Source organism: Neolamprologus brichardi, chromosome 20, assembly GCF_056152115.1.
Source record: "Neolamprologus brichardi isolate AB-2024 chromosome 20, ASM5615211v1, whole genome shotgun sequence".
Classification (NCBI taxonomy): Eukaryota; Metazoa; Chordata; class Actinopteri; order Cichliformes; family Cichlidae; genus Neolamprologus; species Neolamprologus brichardi.
In genome coordinates, this window is record NC_142123.1 from 31,723,811 (window position 1) to 31,743,372 (window position 19,562).

Consider the following 19,562-nt stretch of genomic DNA (forward strand, 5'->3'; position numbering starts at 1 on the left):
CACCACACAATAGACACTCTTCTCTTTTTACCAATCATGTTATCTAATTATCTAAAAATAAAAAAATAAAGTAAATAAATAGATTTTTTTAATCTTACTCCAGTCTTCTGTTGCCCCTGTCCCAGCTGTGTGAGACGTCATCAGATTGAAAAGGAACACAGTTTTTCCTTAAGAGCATTTTTTATGTTCTCCTTGCACAATTTTTAATTAAATGTCGGGTTTAGATAATCAGTATTCTATATTTTATTCTGGGAAACACGTTTGTCTAAATCTCAGCATCAACTGAATAATTAATCTGCTAATTTATTGAGATCTATTAGCTGCTCTGACACGTTTAAAGGGAATTTTTCATTTAACTTTTTACATTTTTTTATTCTCTGATTTTTCTACTTTTGTTCTGGCGTTAAAGTTCTTATAATACCAGGATCTTCATCTTTATCAGTTATTTACTTCATAACTTATTTAACTGCACAAAAGTCCATCCAGGAAAGTAACGAAGGTAAGGCCGGAGGCGAACCAGCAGCGGTGAAAAGGCTGTAAATACCTGCGAGTCTGAACCATCCTGTTCGCAGACCAGGTGTGGTCCGGCTCCAGCTGTCCTCAGGACGGGCACGTCCGCAACAGGAGCCGAGAAAAGGGAATAAAACAGCTTCAGTCCCGCGGACCAACCCGCCCGTTTGCTAGTTAAACTCCGCTTTTCTCCTCTCAGCGTCTCTGAGCTCTGACTCGCTCTCTATGACTCTCAGCTGAGTCTCACCAACAAGCTCTCCGCTGTCACCACCCCTCCACTTCCGCTCTGCCGTGTCAAAATAAAATGACAAAAGGAAGTCGTTTCACATCTCCGCGGGAATTCGATTAAGCAATGATGTATGAACTGCTTACATCATGAACTGCGTTTATTAAGGCTGTTGTGTTTTTAACATGTTTTGTATCTTGTTCTACTTAATCTGAACAAACCCCTAAAAAAAAGTCAATAATCACTTTCGGCCTCGGTTTTTATTATCACTACCTAAGCTCAGTTTTTAAAACCTTACGATGTAACTACAGCTCAGCCCATGCAGCAGTGTATTAATGACTAACCTCGTATTGTGGATGGATTATCTCAGTTGTTCTCCTGACTGAAGTTTGGTCCATTTACAAATGCGATTGCATTTGTCCCTAACCATCGGGAACCCTCACTTTAACTTTTATCAAGTGGAAAAAAGTTAACATTCATCCTCCAGCTTCACTGTGCTAATGTGTTTATATTATGCTAATCATAGCTGTGTAGCTAGCACATCATTATATACCAGCTACTCCAAATTCAGTAACCCTACAAACGTCACTGCTGTTTACTTTTCTGTCTTCATTTATGTCAGAAGTGATAGCAGAACTGCACGTTTTAATTTTCCAGTGAGAACGTGATCTATCCTCTTTAGATAGAAACTAGCGAGCTAACTCCCTGCTAACTTCAAACTCAGTTAAACTTCATAAATTCTGTTTTCATGGATGCCTGGATGTTAAACAGTTACCCCTGGTAGAGCAGCCACACTGATCATTTTATTAAAGATGAAAAAAAATTGTTATCATCAGTTTTTAACTCTCAGTGATGCCGCAGTGTTCATTTGGGACCTGAAGCGGAGTTTGGGCGGCTAATTACGTCAAACTTAAGACCAGATAAAAGTCCATGTACCGGTCCGTGAGTCGTTTGGTACCGGGCCGCGAGAGTTGAGGCTCAGGTGTGAAATGTATGGTTTTCAGGGTTTTATCGGTTTTCAGCGTTATTTTGTTATTATTTTTATCTTTATCTCGGTTTTCCTGGGTCTTTTCACGTGTGTTATGAATAAATTTTCTTTTTTCGGTACCGGTACTAGTTTTATTTTGTTGTATTTATCCGCGACACCTTAAAGGCCGGTCCATGAAAATATTGTCGGGCATAAACCGGTCCATGGCGCAAAAAAGGTTGGAGACCGCTGTTTTAAAGTTTAGCAGAGACGATGGAGGATCTTAAAATCTTACTGAAATGAGACCCGGGGATTTACTGAAACATAAGCAAACATAAAATAAAGCACAGTGTAAAGCTAAAACAGGGTTTGTACAATTCTACTGAGTTTGAAGCAAGTATGTGGCATTTTTTTGATTTATTTATTTATTCCTTTATTCTTGAACGCTAATATGCAGCTTTCCTGTATTTTCTTTAAGTAGTTTAAAGAACCATTTCCCCGGGCTTCTTGAAGGACATTTAAAGCTCTTCTCTGGATGTTGTCTGCCTTTTGTTCTGCTGTCCACATGACTCCACACTGCTTCAGCAGTGTTGATGTCTGAGCTCTGGTGAGGCCAATCCATGACTGATTGTCGATGTGTCTCGGATCACTCACATGCTGAAAAATGGAGCTGTTGCTATTCAGATGCTTTCCAAATGGTATTGCATGGTGGATCAAACTCTGACTGTAATTTTCTGCTGACCTCCTCTGTACTCACTGCCGGCGATTTGAAATCTTTTGAGGACACTGCAAAGTTTTCAGCTAATAGCTGTTTGGAGTCACCTTGTTGTTACAAAATTATAATTTTATACCCGTCAGACCGCCATAAGTGCCTAAAGATACAAGTTAAAGTTGGTTGTTTGGTAAGTTGTCTGTTATCTTTAGACAAAATAAATGATATAAATAAAAAGAAATAAAAACATTTGTTCAAGTTACATTTATTTTATTCTCATACGAGCTCCATTTTTTCTCCTGCTGTTCCTGACTCTGACCTGCTGCTCTTATTTTGAAAGTGGCAACATCCTGATAAAGTGCAGCAGATTGAAGGTTTCTTTTCTGCCACATGAAGGTTTTCTGATTCTAATGTGGGTCTATTTTCATTAAAGACGGGAAGCTGGAGGACTGTATTTTGAGATTGTGCAAAATCTGCCAAAACTCAAAGATCGATTTCTGCCCCAGAAACATCAGAAATTAACAGATGTGTCAATAAAAACTTAATCAACGTAAAATATAAAATCTATTACTGACATTTGAAAAGTTTATTTTTTATTAATCTTTTCTATATTCAGGTTTATTTATGTAAAACGCTCATGAGAAAAAAAAATCTTTCATTAAAAATAAAAGTAATATGAAAATTTATGTCATTTTCATTGATACTTTATATTATAAATGTTGAAAAATTATGGTGAAAAAATTTAATTACATAAAACTTAACTTTAATTACATAAAAAATAAAAAATTACATAAAAAATTAAATAACTAAAAGTGGGAAGATCCTAAAAAAAGCTGTGATGATGACAAATAAAAAAGATTTATTTTATTTAAAAAAAATAAAATTTGTCAAATTGTTACTTTATTTTCACATTTTTCTACAATTTCTTCATGTGATGAAATCCTATTTAGTGTATTGACTGCTGGACATGTGTGAGACTTTTTTATTGAATTAAAATAAATGAATTAAGAGGACAAAGAGCAGATGCTCATCAGAAAACTGCTTCTTTGCTTCCAGCTGTTTTGATAACGCTGTGCCCCCCCACCACCACCACCAACATTAGCAGAACAAAAGGCAAACACAAACACATAAATCACTGGCATTCACACACTCAGACAGACAAACACTGAGACTCCTCCTGTAACTGTCTGTTCTCACATTCTCCAGCTCAGCAGGACAGAAGCAGGGAATTCTGGGAAATAAAAACTTCCTGATGTGTACTTACAGACTTTCTGCAGGTCGGCTTTTCTCTCGTACACAGATTTTCCCATTTTTCCCACCAAGCGCCTGCCTGGAGCCTCAGCACACTCTCATTATTCATACATAAACAGCCCAGAAGCCACACAAACTGGCTCTACTGTGTTTACTGGTTGCACTGGTTGAAGTATTTATGAGCACAGCCACAAACAAGGGTCGCTGACTGAAGTACTGCCCAGTATTTAAACTGTAAAACATGACATCAAGAGCAGCCATCAAAGCTGAGAGGTGATGCTGTGCTTTCAATCTGTCTGTCAGACTGAGAAGATCTGAAGCCATGAATCAGCACATCTGTGCAGCAACTCACACCCAGCCAAGAAATCAAGCTAGTAAATGATGTAAATGATATTTACTTCACATTAAAAGCAAGCAGACTCTATCAGAGAATTCAAATAACTTAAGGTAAAGCTGCAAGTGCCAAAAACTGCAGTTCCTGTAACGGCCACTTGAGGCTGACTTCAAAAGTGAGTCAGTCCTGTAGTTTAGATCCTACTGCAAAAAATATTTTGCCATCTATGGATAATTTTTGCCTTCATAACATCCATACAAGGCATGATTTCTTTTTAAATTAATCTTCCTGGATCACAGAAAATATAAAAGACACACATTGCTACTGTGTGTTTGTCCTGCTTTGAAGCCACTTGTTAGTTGATACTTTACAATCTGGTTGATTGATAAGAAAACCCTGATTTTAGCAGAAAACCTCAAATCATCAGGAGCAATCAGACTTTGAAGAGATATTTCCATGAATGGGGCAAATACAGAAGAAGGAAAACGTACTGATTCGAATGACCTGACAGCTTTTAAGCATCGGGGACAACAACCCACCACACAGATGGAGGATATCGCTGCTTCCTGCATTCATACACCAGCGTCTTGTCTCACATGTGGGCGTGCTATTCCTTGTTTGGCAGAGGCATCAGCGGCACAAGTGAAGAAAAGCAGCTCCTTTTATTTTCACCGCCCTCAAACTGCAGATCTGCGCTCCCCCTGGAGTTCAAGGAGATTAATTAAATGATTTTAATGATACTTGCATCTGTTTTTTATGACCTCTCTGGTTACTGTGTTCTTCTGCTGTTTTTCTGTTCATTGTTCCCGAAGGTTTCAATCTCACTCAAGCTGCCTGATTAAAAAAACATGAAACTTGTCAAAGGCTTTATCAAATGATCAAACGTGATTCTACAGCAGGCTGAAATCTAAAAGTGAAGGACGGTGGTGCAGAGTTAACACTGATTGGAAAAACATGCTTCAGCTGTTTCAGGCCAGCAGTCGATGCTTTAACACACTAACAAGTTTAACAGCTGCTAAAAACCAGCAAAATCTTAAGAAACAGATTAACAACCATCTTTGTGAAATGACTTCTGTTAGGTTTTAATAAATAATTAGTTCCCCAGTAACTGCACATGTGCCATGAATATGACACTTATTACTCACAGCAAGCTTGATGTTTACAGGGTGATTCACAGAGATCGGTCCATAATGAGAACTGCAGAGTCTCTACTTAGCAGTGCACACACACACACACACACACTCCTCGTGCATATGGTACGATAACGTTTCCACATGCCCCTGGTACACTGCGCAGAACAACCTTGCCACACACACACACATACACAGCACTGGTCTGTTACATAACATATTGACGTGTCTGTCCAAATGCAGCAATTAGCATGACTTAAAGCTGTTAAAATGATGTCTGAATCTGTGTCAGCTCTCCTTGTGTTGCCCACAGGTGGCTGTGAGTGATTCTTCCCTTTGACTTTACTAAATATCCGCCGCCTCACACAGCATGCAGAAGAAAAAGAAAACCAGAGCTACAGTTACACACGTGGAGCTGTATTAATAACACGCTAACTCGTTCAGAGTCCTGCAGTAAAAAGTCTCGGGTCAGCTGTTAAACACAGATTTCAGGTTTTTATGGCAGATTTGCTTTTAATCAGGAAACCTTTATGAAAACCCCACAGTGCCTTTTAATATCAGAATGGTTAGCACTTCTAACAGAACAAACTGGTTCTCCTTCAGCTACCTGCCGTTGATTGAAGCTTTCAGAGAGAAAACATGTTTATATTACGTTATTTTCATCAGGCCTTTTTGTTTTTTAACTAACAAATCTGAGCTGCTTGTCTTAGATTATTGGTGATTATTCAAATGAACTGGCTGGATTTGTGCTTGTAAATCGGCACCTTATTAGTAGATTATTTGGACTTTTCATTTGCTTATTTACCCCCCAATAAATCTGGACTAAGGTTATTATTTAAACACTCTACACCAGGGTGTGATTTGTGAAAGAACAGAAGAGCCTGTTACAGTATTTATTTTTACACCGCTGTCATTCAAATGTTTTTTACAATAACTTTAGAACTTAAACTACAGTTTTTACAACAATATTGTAACATATTTGTTTAATGAAATAAATGATGACAACACCGGCATGGCACATAAGTACTAACTTGTGAATGCAGCGAATGAATGAGGTTAGGATTCATTCGTTCACACAGGAGTGCGCCTGCTCCTCTCTGTCAGCCCAACAAGAAGAAGCTGTAGATCTCACCTTTGGAGGGAATTCGATGTCACCAATCAGGCAAGTGGCTGTCACGCAGTAAGTCTACTGATTCTCGAAGTGAGTCAATTTCTCTTTTGTTTGGTTGACAGTAGTTTTCACACTGAAACACTGGTGCTTAGTGGCTTAATGACAAATCAGATGATTTCCCAGTATCATCTCATTTGCCATTCCCTTAGTTATGCTGCAGTAGATGTAGGCTGCCGGGGGATTCCCATGATGCATTGAGTTTTTCCTTTCCAGTCACCTTTCTCACTCACTATGTATTAATAGACCTCTCTGCAGAATCATACTTGTTATTAACCTCTGTCTCTCTTCCACAGCATGTCTTTATCCTGTCTTCCTTCTCTCACCCCAACCAATCACAGCAGATGGCCGCCCCTCCCTGAGCCTGGTTCTGCCGGAGGTTTCTTCCTGTTAAAAGGGAGTTTTTCCTTCCCACTGTCGCCAAAGTGCTGCTCATAGGGGGTCATATGATTGTTGGGTTTTTCTCTGTATCTATGAAGCGCCTTGAGGCGACTTTTGTTGTGATTTGGCGCTATATAAATAAAATTGAATTGAATTGAATTTGCCGTTAGATTCTCCTGGATGTTAGGTGTCAACGCTTAGAAAATATCTCACACAACAAATAAGTGTTGGCACGTATTGTTGCACAAACTGCAGCTTGTCCCATATGGTCTAGCGGTTAGGATTCCTGGTTTTCACCCAGGCGGCCCGGGTTCGACTCCCGGTATGGGAACGCCCTTTTTCCTCGAGTTTTTACCCAATTTCGCTGTGCAAGAAACTGCACAATCAGAATCAGAGAGACTTTATTTATCCCCAACGGGCAATTAAGATACAAATAATGACAATAAAAAGCTCTAAGTCTCTTATTTCAGTGAATATGGCGTCACTTTGGAATAACTTTTGTCATAAGGTGCTGTTCACCACTCGGTGGGTATAAAGGGGCCCTTAACTGTTCTTTGCTCTGTAGACTGTTTCAAGATCAACATCTTTAGTCCCCCCAGGGATTAAAATAATTTAGCAAATCTAGGCTGATGTAGACCAGAGGTGGCCAATCCCCTTCACCCCTGCTGGGAAATCGCATGTTGCTTTGTTGAGCCAAACAGTCAGAGATAGTTTAGCCACACTCTTAGTAAACTCTGTTTGTGTGTCTGACAGAGCTAAGCTAGCTGATGTTGACTAACTAGCACAATGGAGGTGATTCGGAGCAACATGGCAGTGAGAAAGTAAACAATATTTGGCAACTTTAAGCAACTGTTGGTGAAATGACAACAAAAAGTGGGCGGGGCTTGAGATAAACATCTTAACTTTCAGGTCAGCAACTTAAGCAACTTCCACTGACAGTGAAGAACACCACTGACTGACATTAGATGGTTTTCTACTGATTTTTCTTGACTTTAACCACAAAATTATTTTTTCCCTCCCCAATATTAACACCCCCGCCACTCTAACCTGATGCTTTTATTGCTGTTATTGATGAGATAAAAACAAGTAAGCAACTTTTTGCTTCCTATAGAAGAATCTTAAGCGTTACAGTCTGTCAAAGTTGAACTGAGCATGTTTCTAACAGGAAAAGTCAGATGACACTGCTGGATAAAGGCGGTTTATGGGGAGCTGTGGTTAAGTTGGTCCATTGGGGAATCAACACAGTGGAATTTGGCAGCGACCAATCAGGGCAGCTGCTGAGAGCCGGCTTCTAATTCAGGAGCAGAGAGAGTATTCATTAAACACAGAGACAGAGAGATAAACACCAGCTTCACTGCGCAGATTTCAAATACTTTGAGCGTCTAAATACAGAACGTGGATTCACACAGAGGGCACAGATGCTGAGGGAAGGAGGAGCCGTGACCTCACACTGACTGTAGAAATGCTGTAATCAGTGTCACTCTGTGGTTTTTGGTATTTAAAAGCATTTTTATTTATAAACTCTTTGCACAGCTTTAGTGTCTCCTGCATAAAGCAGATGGACCTCATCTGCGTTGAGCACTATATTTCTGTCTGTGAAGGTTCTCAGTCATGCAGGTCATCGTAGTACTACATTTCCCATAACACACCTGAGGCTCCCTGCACTACCTGGGGTCAGAGAGGGCGAGGTGAGGCAGCCGCTGCCCCCTGCTGGAACTGCACACACACTGCACACTGGTGACAGGACGCGACCCTGATCTTTTTTCCCCACGAGGGTCTCTGTTTTGTTGTATCTGACACCGCCGGGGGTAGAAAATAAGAGTGGGCGAGAGACTCTGACCCAGACAGAGAGAGAGAGAGAGAGAGAACTTCAAACAGCTGATGTTTAGATGAGATATGAAACTGCATAAAACAGCAGACCAGTGTGCTTCTGTGTGTGTGTGTGCTGTTTTTGTTTCTTCAGATGAATCTGCTCTGATATCAGAATAGATAAAAGTGTCATTTTATAAAACTCCAAATTCCATTTTTCATAGTGTATGTTTGAGGTATATTTTATTTTATTTATATTTATTTAACATAATTCAGTGGCTACATCTGAACTTCAAGGATAGAAACAAAATATCGATCATATCTCACTACTATCAATCCAATATCAATACCAGCGTTGGTATCAATAGTATAGATATTTGGAGTAATTGATTTGGACCCATCTAGCCCCCCCTTTAATAGCTAATGCCCGAGTACCAAAAACTGCAGTTCCGCCTTTGGCCGCTTGAGGCAGACTCCAAAACCAAATAAGTTGTCTTGGGGTCCCAGGTTAAAATGTCCAATGTAACAGCAGAGTTAAGCCTATCACAGCTGTCATAGATTGAGAAGCCGGGTACATCCCACAGACAGGTCGCAGACAGGTCGCTGTTCACGCCAATGTTCAATTTAGAATCACAAATGAACTTAACGCCATGCACGTCTTTGAACTCCAAGAGGACGCCAGAGTTCACAGAAAAGAAGCTGCATGCAGAAAAGTCCAACCTGGATTCAAACTCAGGACCTTCGTGGTGTGAGGTGCTAGCGCTAACCACCGGACAAGCGTGCCGCAGATTTGATTAGCTTAGCTTGGATTTAAACAGGACGCTAAATATGAAGTATGCAATGAAAAAATGTAACTATCCAGATCTGTAGTTCAGGAATTGCTGGAATGAACATGCTGAGCGGGAGAGTCCCAGACGTTCACACTGGCAAAGGAAGAGTCTTAATATGCTGCTGATCTACGAACGCCTGCACTGTCCTTCTGACGGGGCCACAGGGCGGGGTGCTGCTGCAAGAACGGCACAAATACAGCTCGGAGCATTTCATCTCTGTCGAGTCAGATTTGCACCACGAGTAATCAGATCAGAGGTGGTGCTCCTGGTCCATGCAAGTCTGCAGGAACAGCTGGGACACGCAGCCTGCCAACAGCCCACAGGCCTCGGTCAGCATCAGCCAGTCACGGCAGGGTGACATTGACGCTGTGCGTACGCTGCTTTATTGTGTTCTGAGAATTCAGTAAAGTGAAGCAGTGATGAGTTGTACAAGCGAGACAAGTTAGCAATGCCTAAAACCAAACTTCACCAAATATGTTCGAGTTTTCTAGGAGACTCAAACGATTTGCTGAGAAACAGATAAAAAAAACATCTCTGTTTCTTTTTTTTGGCTACAGAGCTTGAACTGAAGAGATATATAACTTTGTGATGTTTTGTTTGTCAGATGTGATGATAAAGAAAAAGTATCTGAGGCCGTCCTCCGAGCACGTTTGACCCAAGAAACTGAAAAACTGATCCAGGACCTGCGATTGTGTGACTTTCAGGTCAACCTGTAACCTCACCAGCAGCAGCACAGAGACAGAGGCTGAGCTCTCTGATTGGACGTGTGTCACAGCAGGGGTCTCGGGGAGTTATAAATGGTCTTCTGTGTCAATCCGTGGCTCCGCCCTCTGAGCTGCTGTATGTGCGATGTCACTGCGATATCACCTGAACGCCGCGTTGTATCGTTCAGCGGATAAAACCAGGACACTTACTCTGAATCTGAAAAGAGTCTTTAAAAAGGTCTGACCCCGGCAGGCAGACGTGTCCTCACTACCACGGTTTTTAAACTGAAAGTTGTCCACACACACACACACACACACGGAAACACACACACACAGACGGTGCCTGGGGGTTGAAAGGTTATTGGCTGCCTGGCTGGATCTCTCAACCAATCCACTGCGAGTATTCAGAGTTGGGATTTTGTGCATTGTTGCTGTGCAGAGAATCAGCAGCGTGACCTACATTCATCCTCGACACACACACACACACACACGCACTGTAAGAAACACACACACAGGTGCTGAGTGTGTGAATCAGTGTGTGTTTGGCTCAAAGGCACAGAGGCACCAGCTTCATCAATACTACATGTGTGTGTTCTCTGGAGGGCGCGTGTGTTGTTGTGTCTCTGTGAGGGCCGGGCTGAGCTGCGGGAAGCGTCCTTCACAGAGCCGAGCAGCATCCGAACCTCCTCGCTCTCTGAGATCATCGCATGGCTTAAACGCTGATACAGGCAGGGACACGACGGCGTTAACTAGAGCGCCGTGCACACACAATTCACCGATCAGTTCAACAGGAGAAACAAAGGAAACGCGGAGGAGGAGACGGTTTCTGTCGGGATGAAATCATCCCATCCAGCTTCTGTTTTCCCAAAAAACATTCCTGCACCAAACGCTGCTTCCCGTCAGCGAGAAAAGACTCGGATCTATGAAACAAATCCAATAAAATCTGAGACATCTTCGTGTTGAACTGAAGCCAGCAGAGCCGTCTCAGTGCCGCTGCTTTTCTCTCCATCTGTCAGCACTGTCATCCGGTTTGAATAACCTTTATTGAACTGCCGGAGCGCGCGTGGGCTCGGTGCTGAAGCTGACAAACTCAGGGACAAACTCCAAGCTTCTCTCACACATGCACTGCTGCCCTCAATCTTCCCGAATTAACTTTCTGTTCATTTTGACCCAAAATATTTTGATTTTAAACCTGCATCATCTGCTCCCGGGAGAACCAGACTCAACACGGTGTTTCCTTGAAGCTTGAAGGCTCTTTAAATCTTGCTGAAGCTTTGGGAAAGGCTGAGCTCAGCTGATCCTAACAGGACTTGAGTGTGGACTCTGTCAGCACTGTCACCGGGTCTTATTGGTATTTTGACACCTGGAACATCGGCAGGGTTTAAGGATAAATGACGGTGATGAGTGGGTGTAGTAGTAGAAGATGTTGCCTGCCAGAAACGTAAAGACACTGGTGAAGGCAAAGTTTAGCTAAATCTAATTGGGCTAGTGAGGAGAAGAGGCGCTGCTTTTCTCTCCATCTGTCAACACGCTCATCCAGTTTGAATTAGCTTTATTGCATCTTTCAGGACAGCATGGAGGACAAACTTCTGCTTCCCGTCTGGCTCACACATGCTACATGCTAATCTAAAATAAACACATGGAAACGACTAAAATTAATAATTGGGGGACGCGTTGAAATGACAGCGTAGTGAAGCGAGTGCTTCACTGAAACCTGCATCTTTCTGGGCAAACACGGGGTCTAACTCTTGCCCCTCTTGGCTCACACATGCACTGCAGCCCTGACCTTTTCTAGAGACTACCTGACATATGATCAGATATTAAACTGCCTTTAACACAGCTGATATTTGCCCATGTGAGAACAGTGCAGGTAAGACAGAACCACACACAGGAAGACCCTCTACTCTGACCGTGCGTGAGACAAGACAAGAGATTCTGCACGTGAGAGAGGAAAACGGAAAACAGCCACAGATGCAAACGTGAAGCCTGAGAAATGTTCTTCACTGCTGCCTGCGGCTGACAGCGAGGAAGGCGCGAGCTGGGGATACAAGAAGGAGCAACAGCAAAGAGATGAATACATCACACCTGCAGATCGCTCAGTAACAGCCGAGGACTTCTGGTTTGTGAAGACCCGATCGCATTCAGAGCAGTTTACTTGTCACCCATCACTGCAGCACACATTCACTCTGCAGCACACATTCACTCTGCAGCACACATTCACTCTGCAGCACACATTCACTCTGCACAAACTGAATATAAGAAACAAACACAGGCACAGTCATGACTTCAAAACCTCAAGCTGAAAATTTTTCTCAGCTTTTACTGTGGACGCGATTAATGCTGCACTCTTATTGCGGCTGACCCTAAAGCATACCAAACCTCATTGTCTTTCTTGGGATTAATGAGGACCATAATTTAGAGCACAAACCTCGTGTCGTAATAAATAAGAGTTGAAACAAGCGACTTGGACCATAAACTAGACCAAAAGAATTTACTGAGTTCAAAGAGACCAGGGAAGCTGCAGGGTGTTTTTTGCATGGACTTCAATACAATCAAACTTCTTTTTACAACCAGAAAAGTCGCCCCCTGCTGGTCGTTGGAAAGAAGGCAGGTTCAATGCGCTTCCACGTGACCTGCACTTTTCACACTACGTGCACCTTCGATCAGCTGATGAGTGTTTCAGGCTATGTCCTCACATACACAGGTATTTTTGAAAACAGAGATTTTCCGTTTTCGTTTTAAAAAATAATCCCGTCCACACGTAAAGGCAGAAATGAAGGAAAACGCTGCTAGGAACATGCCAAAGCAGCAGGTGGCGCTATATTCCTAACCGTGTAGAAATGTTGGCCAATCAGAAGTCTAGAAGCCTCGGTGGGAAAAAGTAAACAAAGCTGGGGCATAGAAGCAGAACCGAGTCGTCTGTGTGGAGGGACAGTAACTGTGTGTGTATATGTAAGCATTTAAACACTGCAGAGACAATTAACAGTAACAGTATTGTAGAAATTCATTTCACCGAAACAATAACGTGGCGCACAGTGTGACGTCAAAAAAAGGCGCACATCTTTGACGCTGCGTTTTCTCCGTTTTTCTCAACCACACGTAAATGCAAAAACGGAGTTTTAGAAAATATCCACCCTGGCCGGAGTTTTTAGAAATCTCCGTTTTCAGTGACCGAAAACGCCGTTTACGTGTGGACGAAAGGTGCAAACGCATAGAAAAATCTGCGTTTTCAAAAATACCCGGGTACGTGTGGACGTAGCCTCAGTATCCCCGCCTATCACCGTAACCTTCTGCATCATTTGCTCCTTTCTCCCCGCGTGTCCTGTTCGTCGCTGCCGGTGAAGTTAATTGCATTATAATCAATAATGTAATCAGCGAAACAGCATTTAGTCTCAAACCAGATGTTTGCAGATGTTCTACATCAGCGGTCTCCAACCTTTTTTGCGCCACAGACCAGTTTATGTCCGACAATATTTTCATGGACCGGCCTTTAAGGTGTCGCGGATAAATACAATAAAACCAGTACAGGCACCAAAAAAAGGAGATTTATTCATAACACACAGGAAAAGACCCAGCTAAACCGAGTTAACTATAAAAATGGTAAAAACCCTGAAAACCATCAATTTCACACCCGAGCCTCAACTCTCGCGGCCTGGTACCAATTGGTGACATCTGGAAGGAGAGGAAGCAGAGGATCTGACATCACTTCCTGTTTAAATAAACTAAGGCCAACTTATTGAATCTCTCTGAGCAACATATCAGTTCACACAGAAACGACCGCAAAGCATCACAAAGGAACTTTAAACAGGATAAAAAGGTTAAAGGTCAAATAAAGAGAAGGTAAAGGAAGCTCGGTTAGGCGAGTCATGTCAGCTCATGTTCCCACACTGACCCATGTTCATGAACTTTGGGTAATGACTGAAAGAATAAAACCACAAGTATAACTCTCTCCAGCCGGCTGCGCGGGGTGCCCGCGGCTGATTTAGGAGGGATTACACTTGCAGCTGAGCCGGGAGTGGCAGAGGATCCCCTAAGAGGAGCTGAAGGAGGCTACTAGAGAGAGAGAGAGAGAGAGAGGAGCCTGAGTGCCTCGGCTCCCTCGATGCCGCCATGAGCCTGAAACAGAATAAGCTGCTTTACTAAAACAGAGAGAGAGGAGGAAAGAAAGAGTGAAAAGTTGTGAAAAAAGGAGCAAAACAGCAAAACGAAAAGAAAAAAACAAGTGTAAAGAAATTAAAAAGCAAAGCATACAAAGAAAAATCAATAAAAGAAGAAAAATAGAAAAATCAAGGAAACAGGAACAAACGTGCAAAAGAAAGTTTGAAAGAAGCCACAAAAAAATTAAGAAAGAGGAAAAGCAAAATATATAAAGAAGAAAAAGAATCAGGTGAAATTTTTATTCTATGGCTCTATGCTGCAAAGTCTCTGCATCACTTTGCTCTGACAGCTTCTTGCCGGTGAAAAACAAACGCAGAAGCCTTGAGCTGCCTGCTTTCTGCTGACTGTCTCCAGCAGAAGCTTCAAGGCTCTTCTAAAACAAGCACACAGCTGAAGGCTGGTTCAGCTGACCCTAACCGGACTCGAACGTGGACACACCGACCTCTGTGCAGGTGCAAACGCCCGTCAGAGTGATCAGACTCAGACTGCAGGACCGGCTCCACGTGCAGCCTGAAGGTCCTCGTTAATACAGTAAACATGGGCTGTGAGTCTGAGAGCAGGCGAGATGAAAATCTGAATTTATCAGATTTAATGTTCAGCTCTGACCAACACGTTAAATCCTCTAATCCTCCTCTCTCTCTCTCTCTCAGTTTTAATTTGCTTTATGGAGCGAGCACAGAAACAGACAAACAGCAGAAGAAGAGAGTTCAAACTCCAGGAAACACACACCAACGATTACCACACACACATACACACAAACATCCATCTGCTCCTGCAGCAAAACAACAAGTCTGTCCCCCTCAGCTCCCATCATCCTGCTCTCAGAAATAAGCGTCCTGCACACATCTCAGCCTGCTACCAACACTTCTACACAACACTACACTGCTGCAACGCTTTTCCATCCACGAAACAAGATAAAGTCGCTTACTCTGTGTCACAGTCAATCTGCAAACTCGTAAACGTGTAGTGAGCCAGCTGGAATCACCAGGATTTCCCCGCTGATTACTCAAAATGTGATCTAACGTCATCTGTAAAAGCTGAACACAGCCACTGTCACGCCGCCTGTGAGCGGACTCAACATGTTGATGCCTCGGCATCGGAGCCCATAGTGATGACAAAATCAGGACAACAGGGCGGAGTGCTGCGTGATCATGCAGGCTTTGTCTTTGTTGTCTCCGTTACTGTTTGTTTGCTTGTTTCACTGACATTTTGTGTCTTAAAGGCAGAAGCAGAGACGAGGTCTACACATTAGCTGAGGCTAGAAGTCCTACATGCGGTATATGCAGTAATGTTAACATGCATGTCCCTGTTATGTGGTGCTAACAGCAGAAAGTATCAAGGTCCAGTACAGTGATTTGAATAGTTTCCCCCATTATAACAACTCTAAGAGGTGTAATTTTTTTCTTTACCTCTCATACACCTGTGTAATTAAGCTACAGAGCATGGCTAATCACTGTTCACATAGCTATATTGCAGCTAGCTGGAGGTGCTGCCTGTTCACTGTAGTTTTAATGCATTTATCATACAAACATCGTGTCCTGCTGTGTGGTACAGTTCATCCAAAACATTTACGTTTCATTTTTGGTTAATTAGAACTAATTAACGGGTATCTCTGCATCGTACGCATACAGTTTGTTGACGCAGCTTGCTAATTAAGCTAACTAGTTTTAGCTAATAGCTACACTCCACCCTGTGGTGTAAATATGGTAACTTCCTGCCCTAAAAGACCAACATGATCTCAACCAGTAACACTGAGGTTTCAAAATCCAGATTACAGAACTAATGGTAATTCAAAGGTGGCTACGTCCATCTTTTATATACAGTATATGGGGAGTTACTCGCTTTTAGAGCTAGCCTCATGTGTTGCTCGAGGAACTGCAGTTCATGTTTCTGATGTGGAGGTTGCAGCTTGTAGCTGACTAAACACACAGGAATAAAGCTCCATTAGCAGCTACAGCCTCTGTTAGAGTTTACTGAAAACTTTGATTTGTTCCTTTCAGTTTATCGACGTTTCTCGGATGTGTTAATTGAACAGAGCTCTCCAGGTCATGCCTCAGCATGTCAGTTGTGTTAAGGTCAGGCTTTCTTCTTCACTCTGGTTTTTGTTTCATTGTGGGCTTCAGCTCGTGTCTAAGCTTCAGGAGGAGTCTAATCCACTTCTGAGCCGCTTGAGTTAATGTGAGAAAATCTCCTCAGATTAAATTAATCTGCTTCAACACACTCATTGAGTTTTTTCCTCACATCAGATGAATGAAGTCACCGAGCTTCTCCTGAACTCATTGCTGGACTTCTGATCTCAGTTTTACATCAACACTGAAGCAGGACACTGTTTCTTTGCTTGTTTGTAATAAAAGATAATAAAGAGTCTGGGAAAAAATATCTGCAGCACGGATCTACCTGATTGATCGATTTGGTTTTAATTTATACTCTGAACAAACCAGGAACAAATCAGGACATCTAACTGACATGACTTTGGTTTTCCTTTAGTTTGGTGACATTTTTGTTCATCCTCAGGATGCACAGATTTGTGTTCAGGCAGACAAACCAGTATTTGTGTCTATATGTGGACCAGCCCTGCTTACAGTGGCTCCCCGAAGGCTCATTTTGAGCCTCACACAAGGCAGGACAGCAAGAATAGCTGTGTGTGCGTGTGCGTGTGTCTGTGTGTGTGCGTGTGTCTGTGTGTGTGTGTGTGTCTGTGTGTGTGTGTGTGTGTGTGTGTGTGTGTGTGTGTGTGTCTGTGTGTGTGTGTGTGTGTGTGTGTGCGTGCGTGCGTGCGTGCGTGTGCGTGTGTCCCAAAGCGACTGCACAGGGAGCACATCCGAGGGAGGAAAAATAAGGGAAAAGAAAGAAGGAGGTCAAAATAATGGTTCTACCGCCATCACAGCCGTGGGGGCTCCGCCCACCTGCAGTACTGTAGAGAGTACTGGTAACGCCATTGGATGAGAGCATGAAGGAGAAAGTACTTTACAGAGGTGCAGTTTTCATGTACTTCTAAGTATTTCTGTGTTAGGACGGTTTCTGCTGCAACTTCATTATATTTCAGATGCAAATGTTGCACTTTGTACTCTGTAAAAATTAATTTTAAAGCTTTCATTACTTTTTCTTATTTTGCACATTTTATGATATAGTTCTGTTTGAATTATTACTGTATTTATTGCAGATTTATGGCAGCTGACTCTCAGTATTGTAAACATATATGGCAGATAACAGATTTTACCAAAGTAACAAATAATAAAACTAAAGATATTTTCTTCAGAATTATTTTTTAATTTAGTTTTAGTTAACTAAAATAACTTTTGGAGTAATTCAGGTTTTTTGTGTGTGTCACATTTCAATTTAGATATTCAAAGTGAGGCCCTATCATGATTTTGTCTTTATGTCCTCCCTGAAGAAAATACAAGAGCTGCCCAATCCTGGCTTAAAGCACATCCAGCTCCTTTCAGGGGCTGTAATTTACAAAACAAATAACACGTTTTATTTATTAAGACCTAAAGCTAGTGATACAGCCAATAAACTCATCAAGAATGTGTTTGCTGGGCTCGTAGATCAGGTAGGAAGTAGAGAAGTTTTCTCATAGACTTCTATTCCATTGAAACCAGGTGAGTCGCCCCCTACTGGACATTCGCGAGAATGCATGTTTAAGACAGGGACTGGTTTCAACCCCGACATATATGTACAAACATGCATATACCACACATACACAGAGAGAGAGACACACACACATCTACACACACTGTTTCTCTCTCACACACACACACAGATACAGACACACACACACACACACATACAGGCACACACCTACACACTCTCTCTCTCACACATACTATACCCTGGGTCTGTCCGTCAAGTCAGTGTTTTATGATCCTGAGCAGGAAAACTGGGAAAACCCTCCAACCTTTCATTAGATAATTACTAATAAATAATTACAAACCGATATGTAACATCGCGCGCAGGAGCAGCAGCGGCGGCAGCACGTGGCGCTGGGTGTGACGCGCAGCCACAACAACAACACTGCTGTCAGATCTCATCATCGCAGCAGCTCCGGTGTTAAAATCAGCCTCACTCGGGATTTTTCTGTCTCTGCGGAAAAACCCAGCACAGCTTCAGAGCACACCTCTCGCCGCCGCCCTCTGAACTGTGACCCGATTTGTTAAAGAGAGGCTCGGTAGACTCGCGGCACCGCCTCGTGCAGCTCGGCTGCAGCCCGCAGACATGCAGACTAAAAACAGCGATTTTTTGAATGGAGTCTGGCGGAGCAGCGGGGAGCCAGCCGGGGCCGTGTGTAGGTGCGCCGGCGGGTGACAGAGCTCCTACCTGCTGGCCTGACCCTTCACCTGCAGCTCCTCCGTCACAACGTCCAGGTGCCGCTCAGCTGATTGTCTCCCGCTGCGGCTCGCGCTCAGCCTCACATCACCTGGACTCTGCGCGCCGATTGATGACGCCGACGGTCGCCTCCCGCGTGCAGCGATCCGATCAGTCATGTAGGGTCGACACTCTGTTCATCACTCTTCATCCTCCTCGACACGGCGGCCACTCTCTGTGCTCAGTGAAGCTCCATCAGCAGCAGCAGCAGCAGCACGAGGCGCGCTCACGACGCCAGCACCATGCGGCGGGCATGCGCACGCCCTCGCCCGACTCCAGCAGGAGGTCCCTTCATGTTTCACAACGCGACGTGTCTGTGAAGGTTCTCAGTCATCCAGGTCATCGTAGTCTAAGGAGCTTGGAAAGAAAAGCGTCTGGACTTCTTTAAGTCGCTTGAAGACGTTTCACCTCTCATCCGCGACGATAATCAGAGGAAACTGTATCTGATGTAGATCCATCCGCACACCTACATCAGTCTGCTTACACCACGCTTGATTTATAAAACACGTTTCAGCCAAAAACTAAGTTTTAAAAAACGTCTTAGTGAAGGTCATAGACTGGATATAAAGGATGGAAGTGCCTTCCTTTTCCGTGACCAGCAGGGGGCGACTCATCTGGTTTCACGAAGAAAGAAAAGAAAAACCTTTTAATTGTTCTTATTCATGTTACTGTGTCTGAGTAATAACACTGCACTGCTGGACAGTTCTATGTAACAGTGGTCAGCCTTAAAATAACTGCTTTGTCTCCAGCTCTGTTCTCTGTGGAGGAATAAAACGTATTTGACCAGTCCTCATCTGTCAGTGTTATACACTGCAACACTTTTTAATCAGAGTTTAGCATCAGGTCAGTTAAACCTCCAGGTATATTGATGTGATCAGAGGGTTGTTAATCAGTTTCATCTGCTTTGGCATTAATGAAACTAACAACAGAGGAGCAACAATGACACAACCCCAAAAACAGGAATGGTTTTACAGCTGACAGCCACTGACATTTTTCCCTCTTCATCTTTTCTGTATT

At 42.9% G+C, this 19,562-nt stretch overlaps 1 protein-coding gene and 1 non-coding gene across 3 annotated transcripts in view; one reads left to right on the plus strand and one right to left on the minus strand.

The window, feature by feature from the left end:
• Positions 1-18,775, minus strand: part of ccdc120a (coiled-coil domain containing 120a) — a 44,326-nt gene extending 25,551 nt beyond the window's left edge. Inside the window, exons 1-2 of one of the 2 annotated variants that reach the window (XM_087833787.1) lie at positions 18,498-18,775; positions 545-796 (exon numbers count right to left, since the gene is read on the minus strand). The gene's annotated coding sequence lies outside the window, so the exon portion shown is untranslated. The remainder of the gene's footprint in view (positions 1-544; positions 797-18,497) is intronic. The other variant, XM_087833789.1, reaches the window with a different exon arrangement.
• On the plus strand, positions 6,939-7,010 carry trnae-uuc (transfer RNA glutamic acid (anticodon UUC)). Its single transcript has one exon. It is a non-coding gene; the product is annotated as a tRNA-Glu (tRNA).
• Positions 18,776-19,562: the final 787 nt, after the last annotated feature.